Source organism: Chlorocebus sabaeus, chromosome 3 (genome assembly GCF_047675955.1).
Source record: "Chlorocebus sabaeus isolate Y175 chromosome 3, mChlSab1.0.hap1, whole genome shotgun sequence".
Classification (NCBI taxonomy): Eukaryota; Metazoa; Chordata; class Mammalia; order Primates; family Cercopithecidae; genus Chlorocebus; species Chlorocebus sabaeus.
Genome location: NC_132906.1, coordinates 76,830,932 through 76,839,424, shown reverse-complemented (window position 1 = coordinate 76,839,424; position 8,493 = coordinate 76,830,932).

Sequence of the window (8,493 nt, the reverse complement as noted above, 5' to 3'; positions counted from 1 at the left end):
TCGAACTCCTGATCTCAGGTGATCCACGCTCCTCAGCCTCCCAAAATGCTGGGATTACAGGCATGAGCAACTGCGCCCAGCCTCTTTTTTTAATCGTCCCCCCCATAACTGAATGAAGTTAAAACAAACATCATTTCATCAGCTTTCAACAGCACTGCCCTTCCTTGGATGCAGATTAAAACCCTTTGCCCAAACATACCAGAAACATATGAAGAGTCGGTAAAGAAGAGAGTTATGAAAAGAAATACTCTTTTTAATTGCACTTCCTTGATCCCCTTTTTGACTCCCTGTAAATAAAGAAGCTCAGGTATGTTTTATATGTATACTCCAGACAGCACATATATATTATATACATGAGAGTCATTTGATCAATAATGTTTTGCCTAATGAAAGCCAGTGTGTGAAAGTCAAACATCCCAGCTGTTATGTTGATTCATTACTTTGCTGGATAATGTCACCACCTGTAATCGAAGGAAAAGTTCATGAAAAAGAAGAAAAACTTCTCAAAATAAAATAATGAATACTAACTGCATCAGAAGTAGATGCTGGCTATAAAAGCGAAGGTGGACATATATAGTACACATTGGAATAAAATAGTCATATGTCTGATGGTGGGAAAGAAGGTAGTGGAGAAGAACTGGGGGCTCTGCAGATCACGATCATGTTCTATGTTTAGTAGATGAGTGGCTTCTGACCATCTTTTAATTTCTCCATATCAAATTCAAATACACCATCAGTTTAGTGGGAGTTCCACACTAGGGACTCTGGCAGGCCATCCTAAATCCTTGTGGATAGAAGGCGAGATGAGTCGGCCCCATGTCTGCTAATCATCGCTCTAGGCTTCCAGACCCCCCCCTCATAAGAATTTAACCTCTGAGCCCAGATGCCTCTACGGGGAAGCAGAGAAAGCAGGAAGAGGGGTGGAAGAAACATTATGCAGTTATCTCAGAAGATTGAGCATTATCTAAAGGAGTTGTTTAAATTATTAGTTCAGACAGATTTCTAAATTGGATTAGACATCCTAGGAGGTGAGAGCTCGTTAGGAAAACTAGATAGATTTTCAAGAAAATATAGAAACCTTAGGCTGGATGTGGTGGCTCATGCCAGTAATCCTAGCACTCTGAGAGTCCGAGGCGGGTGGATCACCTGAGGTCAGGAGTTTGAGACTAGCCTGGTCAACATGATGAAGCCCTGTCTCTACTAAAAATACACAAATTAGCTGGGCATGGCGGTGCGCACCTGTAATCCCAGCTACTCGGAAGTTGAGAGTGCAGTGGCATGACAACAGCTCACTGTGACCCTGAACTCTTGGCCTTAAGCACTACTTCTGCCTCAGAGAAACTATGTTTTTCATGTACACCTTTGTTGTAGAGTGGGTTAAGTTTGTATCCCTGTCACAGATCTCAAACTCTTGCATCTTGTACTAATTTTGGAACATAAGCTTATGATCAATTAATATTTGTTTTCTTATTAGTATTTATTAGTTTTCTAAGCGCACCTAGAAACTTTTGGATTAAGAAGTATGGTTTTGCCTCAACTGTGCTATAGCTCACCCCATAGCTTGCTACTGTTGAAGGCAACAGTAACATGGCTTTGTGTTTCTTTTACCTGTGAATTTTGTGTAAGTTCCTGTCATTGACAGAGTCTAACCTAAAATCTTGCTAGCAAAGGATTCAGGAAAACGAAGCTCCTTGTTTCCTAAGGCCTGAGATGCAGAGGAATGACAAGAGAACAGAAAGTGATCTAACTTGTGAACAGACAATAGACATTCTGCTTTTCTTGAATAGTCTGGTCATAAACCTAGCCACTTCTCTAAAATAGTAACGCACCTACTTTATACCCCTTTTTAAAAAAACTTCTTACATAAGACCTTATATTGTAGCCATTTGTGAATGTGAATTGTTTCTTAGGAGACATAAGGTTCTAAAAATTAAGAACAGTGCTCTGAATATAACAGATTCAGTACATATCTATTAAATAAATGAGTAGATAAATTTTTTAAAAGTAAGGTTTTGTTTTGTTTTTAAGCCTGTGATCCTCTACCAGTCTCCTGGTTGATACCAAGATTTCATTTCCTATAAATTTTAAAGTAATAATATTCTGCTTAGACTGGTATTCTTAAGTAACATGTCTGTATATAAAAATGGAATTAAACTTCATTTGATTCCATTGATTCTGAATTTATAGGTTAATCCACTCTGTTTGAAATTTACTTCTGCAACAATTGTTTTTTCAAAAAGGTCCTCAAAAAATTAACATCATAAACAAAATTTCAAGGTGCATTTCAGCCTATTTTTAGCACTTCATTGCTTTAATTGCCGATATGTAAATATGTATACATAATCAGAATGGTTTACCTTTTGTAATCCTTAAAGGATGTGTGGAGGACTTATGCCTGGGGCTGGTTGCCAGGATCCAGGTGGAGGCAGTTCTCATGATGGTTAGAAGCACAGGCTTCCTGGTGGCCTCCAGGTGCCAGCTGCATCCATACTGACCACACTGCTTAGGCAGTCTAGGAAGTCTATTCAATGCTTGTCTGAGTCTCGTCGTTTTCATCTGTGAAATGAGAATCATACCTTAAACCTCATAGAATTGTTGAGTGAATCAAAGGCAGCCAGTGCTTGCTCAGCTTCCAGTCCAGAACCTGAGGCTCAGCTGTGGTCAGCATATAAGTTTCTTACTACTGCTGTAACGAACTGCCATAAACATGGTGGATTAGAGCTGCACAAGTGTATTAGTTTACCATTCTGGAAGTCAGAAGTTCAAAGTTTGACTCTCTAAGCTGAAGTCAAACTGTTGGCAGGGCAGCATTCCTTCTGAAGGTTCTAGGGAAGGGTCTGTCTCCCGACCTCTTCAGCTTCTAGAGACCACCAGCATTCCCTGACTCGGTCTCACATAACCCAGGCTGCTTCTGTGGTCACATCGTCCCTGACTCTGACTCTCCCAATTTTTTCATAAAGAACCCTTAGATGATATTGGGTTTACTGAGAGAATCTAGAATAATCCCCCCATCTCAGAGTCCTTAACTTAATCACCGCTGCAAAGCCCCTTTGGCCAGGTAAGGTAACACCCCCTGCAGATTCCAGGGATTTGGCTGTGGATATCATCAGGGGTCTTTATTGATACTACCACAGTCAGTATTATGACTGTCGTCACAGTTGGCTGTTTTGCTTTATTATAGAAGGTAACCTCTATGTTTTCTTTCTTTTTCTCTTTGTAAGGATAGAATGCAAATATTTAACCTCACCTGCTTGGAGATCTGTCCTCAAGGAGATCAAAACTAATCTTTTGCTTGTTAATGATTCAGGCTCTAGTTCTAATGGACATCAGCATTTATTGTAGATGATCAAGATGAGAGACAGAGTTGGAGAAGGATTTGAGAGACTGTGAAAAGCCAAGGGCAATGGTGACTACAGTGAATAATAATGTATCGTATATTTCAAAATTGCTAAGAGAGTACATTTCAAACATTCTCACCACAAAATAATGAGAAGTATTTGAGATGATGGGTATGTTCACTAGCCTGACTTAATCATTCCACAGTGTATACATATATCATAATATTGCTTTGTACTCTGTAAATACATATAATTATAATTTGTCTATTTACAGTAAAATTTTAAAAGGAAAAGAAAAGAAAGGCCAAGGGCAGAATGGAGCTACCTGAGGTTAGAGGGAGGGGAGGGCTACAGGAAGAAGAGAGGGCTATGAGTCCTGGAGTAGCAAGGCTGCCAGCAATATGGTCGCCTAATAAGGCTGTCCTTTACCTAATGTGTCTCATCTCTAAACTACCCTTCCATATTCTGCATATATTGCTGGAACTGAGACTTTGCAAATTTTATTTCCCAGACTCCTTTGGCAACTGGTAGTCCTTGTTATGTTCCAGCAATAAGAGGCTTCATAGGGATGGAATGAATGTGTTCTTCCAAAATGCATATATCAATCAAAAAATTTCATATATCAAAATCCTAATGCCAATGCAGTAGCATTAGGAGGTGCAGCCTTTGGGAGATAATTTAGGTCATGAGGGTGGAATCCTCATAAATGGGACTAATGCCCATATAAAAGGGACCCTAGAGAGGTCTCTAGCACTCTTTCCACCATGTGAGGATACAACAAGAAAATGGCAGTCTGAACCCGGAAGAGGGCAGCTATAGTCTGAATGTTTGGGTCACCCCCAGATTTATGTTGAAACCTAATCCCCAGTGTGATAGTATCAAGAGGTAGGGCCTTTTGGAAGGTGACCAATTAATTAGAGTGAAGCCTTCATGAATGAGATTAGCATCCTTATAAAAGAGGCCTGACGGAAGCCTGTTTGCCTTTTCCACCATGTGGGAACACAGCTAGAAGATGCCATTTATAAACCAGAAGAATGAGCACTCACCAGATAGCACATGTGCTGTTGCTTTGATTTCTTGATCTTGACTTCCAAGCCTCTAGAACTGGTAATTTGTTATAGCAGTCCAAGCTGACTAAGACAAAGTTTTACAGGTAAATTAAAAGATGGGAGGCTGGGTGCGGTGGCTCAAGCCTGTAATCCCAGCACTTTGGGAGGCCGAGGCAGGTGGATCATTTGAGGTCAGGAGTTTGAGACTAGCTTAGCCCACATGGTAGTTTTAGACTTCCCAACCTCCCAAACTTTGAGAAATAAATTTATATTATTTATAAATTATCCAGTCTGCGGTATTTTGTTGTAGTAGCAGGAACAGACTAAGATGAGCATCAATTTCACTTCCTTAGGAAAGCCTTCCCTGAAATGCCAGGTTTGGTTCTCACCAGGGTTGGTTAGAAAATCCTGATATATCCACATAGCACTCTATGCTTCCCTTTCTTGAAGCCATCAATCTTCTTATTATTTATTTAAATGTCCATTACTTTCAATAAGGCAGTAATTATGTCTAAAATATCCACGTCCCTAACACAGAGTTTCATGCCTAGAAATATTTGTTGAATTAATGAAACAATAATTACTTCTACTCTGCCACTTAGGATTTTAGAGCTGGAAAAAAAATATTCTAGAGTTCCAATCTTTTTGTTTTGTGAATTAAAAGTTAGTTTGTCCAGAAAAAGTCATACAGTTCCTTGCAGTTACAATATGCTTTACACATAATGAATAAATGAGTAAAAGAATGATAGCAGAGGTAGATCTAACATCTAACCCTGATTTTGAAATATTATCTGTGGGGATTCCATATAATTCCAAGGGCATTGATAAATTATACCAGCTCCAAGAAAATAATTACATCAAATAATAATTTGGGCTCTTGTAGCATTTATAAATTATATGTCAACTTTTCACAGACATATATTCCTTCTTAATTCTCAGTACATTCAGTCATATTATTTTTAGTCTTTAAGCAGAATTTCCTGTCTTGTATAATAAGATCTGTATTTCCTCCCTTTATTTTTCCGTGCCATGGGAATTGTTTGCTCTTTTATTTACTATTTATCTAATCTCTTTCCTCATTAATGGAAAATGTTTGAGTTAATTTATCAGCAGTAGTGGTAGATTTACACATATACACCTCCTTTTCTTAGTCCCATCCCAATTGGCACACAACCTCAAGATAAATAAAAGCTGAATAACAACTGTGAGATCACACCCAGAGCCTTCATTTTATTTGCATTGTATTTGGATCAATAGAACTAACAAGACCACTCTAGAAAGTTTTTTCTTCCCAGTAAAACAACTAGTTAAAAATTATTTAAAACATATAATAATTGAAAGCCTCCAGAAGTTAGCCTAAGAGCATACAGCAAATGGAAAAACATTTATTCAAGAAAATCTACTACAGGGCTAGGCATGAGATGTACAGACCTGTAATCCCAGCAGTTTGGGAGGCTGAGGTAGGAGGATTTCTTGAGCTTAGAAGTTTGAGACCAGCCTAGGCAATGTAGTGAAACCTCATTTCCACACATACAATTTTTTTTTTAAATTAGCAATGCATAGGGGCACATCTGTGTAATCCCAGCTACTCAGGAGGCTAAGATGAGAGGCTCGCTTGAGCCCAGGAGTTTGAGGCTGCAGTGAGCTGTGGTCACACCATTGCCCTCCAGCCTGAGCAACAGAGCAAGAGGAAGGAAGGAAGGGAGGGAGGGAGGGAGGGAAGAGAGAGAAAGAAAGAAAAGAAAAGAAAAGAAAGAGAGAGAGAGAGAGAGAGAGAGAAAGAAAGAAAGAAAGAAAGAAAGAAAGAAAGAAAGAAAGAAAGAAAGAAAGAAAGAGAGAGAAAGAAAGAAAGAGAAAGAAAGATTTACTGCATCTTGGTAAGAGCAGCAAGAGGTGGTGGTACTTGAACCACAACCTACTCCCTCTCTCCCCTCTGTCAGCACACTTGGCACAAGCTCCATTCCATGTGATATGGCCAAGATTATAGGATTCTCTCTATCCCAGCCCCCAGTCAAGGGCTACGGTGTCTCTTCAGGAGGGGCAGGTCCCCCACACTTCTCATCTCCTTCTATCCCACCTTCATTTGCAGAGGCTAAATTCTAAGTGAGCATAGCAAAGAGACTGGAGATTCTTTTGTTCCACCAGCCACCACTCATAGGATGGAGGCTCTACCCTAGATCCAGCAGGGCGAGAATATTGGAATCATGACAGCCCTTGCCCCCACTCCAGGTTCCACTCTGAGAAACACAAGATGAGAAAACCAAAGAGGGTATGAAGAAACAGTATCCAAAGTTGCTACAATAAGTTATCTAAAATGAGCTATTTTCAAAATTATAAGACATAGAAACAGGAAACTATAACCCATACATGGGGTGGGGGAAGCAGACAACAGAAATTGCCTGTGAGACGGCCCAGATGTCAGACTTAGCAAACTTTAAAGCAGCTCTTATAAATATGTTCAAAGAATCTGCTGAAAGGAGTAAAACAGAATATGATGACAATTACTCATTATTGAGAGGAAAATTAATAATAAATAGAAATTATTATTATTATTATTATTATTTTGAGACAGAGTCTCGCACTGTCATCCAGGCTGGAGTGCAGTGGCACAATCTTGGCTCACTGCAAGCTCCACTTCCCAGGTTCACGCCATTCTCCTGCCTCAGCCTCCCAAGTAGCTGGGACTACAGGCACCTGCCACCATGCCCGGCTAATTTTTTTTTGTATTTTTAGTAGATACGGGGTTTCACCATGTTAGCCAGGATGGTCTCGATCTCCTGACCTCCTGATCCGCCCGCCTTGGCCTCCCAAAGTGCTGGGATTACAGGTGTGAGCCACCGTGCCTGGCCCAGAAATTATTTTTTAAAAATAAAAATTCTGGAGTTCAAAAGTACAATAACTAAAATGAAAAACTTATTAGAGGGTCTCAACAATAGATTTGGTCACTCTGAGAGAATCAGAGAACTTTAACATAGATTGATAGAGATTATACCATCTGAAGAATAGGGCAAAGTGAATAAAGAAAAATAAACAGAGCCTTAGAGAAATGTGGGACATTATCAAGCTCACCAATATATGAATAATGAATGTAACAGCAGAGAAGAGGGAGAAAAGAATACAAAAATAGTTGTGCTATAATTAATTATAAGAAATAATTGCTGTAAACCTTCTAAATTTGGTTTAAAGCACCAGTTAACACACACAAGAAGCTTGATGAACTTACTTAAGGTAACAATAAAGATATCCACATCCAGACACATCATACTAAAAATGTTGAAAAACAAAGAAAATTTTGAAAGTGCAAGAGGAAAATCACTTCTTATATATAAAGAAACCCAATAGGATTAATAGTCAACTTCTTATTGGAAACAATGGAGGCTGATAGCAGTGGAATGACATATTGAAAGTGCTGAAAGAAAAAAGACTTGTCAACCAAGAATCTTACCTTGAGCAAAAATATCTTTCAAAAATGAGCATTAAATAAGGCATTCTCAGGTAAATAAAAACTGAGAGAATTTGTTGCAAGCAGGTCGATCTTACAAAAGCTATAAAGGGATTTATTTGGAATGAGAGCAAGTGATCCCAGAGAGGAATTCGAATCCACATCAAGAAACAAAGGGCACTAGTGAAGGTAATAATGCAAATATAAAGACAGTATCAATGTATATTTCTTTTCCTTTCTCCTCCCAATTGAATTTAAAAAGTTATTGTATAAAACAATATGTACATAATTTTATTTTTAGGTCTATGTCATATAGAAATGTAATATATTTGACAATAATGGCACGAAGGAGGCAAGTGGAGCAAAGCTGTATTGCACTAAGGTGATTACATCAGATGGTAACTCAAGTCCACAGGGACAAAGGAACAAGAAATGATACATAAGAACCTTAAAACAATAAATTCCAAAAATATGTACTTGTTCCCCTTTTGTCTTTTAGCTTCTTTACAGTTATACAAATGCAACAATACATTGATATAGTAATAATGATACATTGTTATAACTATAACAATGTATTCTTTGGTTTGTCACACATATAGGTATAATATGTACAATAACAATAGCATGACAAAGGGAAAGATAAAATGGAATTATAGAGAATTAA